This window comes from Mus musculus, chromosome 14, assembly GCF_000001635.26.
Source record: "Mus musculus strain C57BL/6J chromosome 14, GRCm38.p6 C57BL/6J".
In the NCBI taxonomy this organism is placed as follows: domain Eukaryota; kingdom Metazoa; phylum Chordata; class Mammalia; order Rodentia; family Muridae; genus Mus; species Mus musculus.
The window spans coordinates 45,350,279-45,351,185 of record NC_000080.6 but is presented as its reverse complement, the minus strand read 5'-3'; positions in this window follow the sequence as shown (position 1 = coordinate 45,351,185).

Below are 907 nucleotides of genomic sequence, written 5' to 3'. Positions count from 1 at the left end.
TCCCGCCCCAGCCCACGCGGCCCAGCCAATCCCAGCCCACGCTCGCCGACGGCCCGCCCCCGCCGCCAGGTGTCAGCGCGCCTCCGCCCCGCCCGTCCGCGAGCGCGCAGACGCGGGGGGAGGAGCTTCCCGCAGGGCGGAGCTGCGGCCGTAGGGGAGGAGCGGTCGGGGCCAAGGCCTTCCCAAATGGGATGGGAGTCCGTCCCTTCAAAGTGTCCTCCACACTCAGAGGAATGCTGCTCGATCCAATCCGTGGGGGAAGTCATAACCAAACAGGAAGAGTTCAGCTTAAATTCATGTTAGACTACGAAAAAAACAAAAACAAAAAACCCCGAGATACCCATCATCTTTAAACAAAGTAGAAAGTGGCCTCTTAGGTATACTCCGGAGTGTTAACAACTCAAATTATCCAGAAAATTTCAAGAAAATGATTCTTAAAAAAAGTCATCAGAAATGTAAATGATAGTTTACTTACTAAATTGTATTCGGTACTCTTTAAGATTTCTCCGAGCCTATTTTTCAACATAAAAGATGATTGTGTGAGGAGCTGGCGTTAGAGTTAATAATTTTTGAAGAATATACCTTCTTCAGGGTCTCGCTATGTACACCAGGCTGGTCCTCAAATTTACAAGAGTTCTGAGATGAAATGATTAAAGGCCTGGTTTGAACTTCTGAACCACCTTTGGTCTCACTGAAGGAATCACTGAAGGCTGCAAAGTGTGTAACTAAGACTATCACTACTTTTCACTGTATTTTAACACTACTTCCTAGAGACCTCAGGACTGTCATTATCAAAAAAAAAAAAAAAAAAAATCCTTTAAAGTGGAAGGACCGCGTGTTTAACTTGGATTTCCTCTTAACTCTTTTCATGTTGTCATATATGTAATGCATGTTCAATATACAGGAT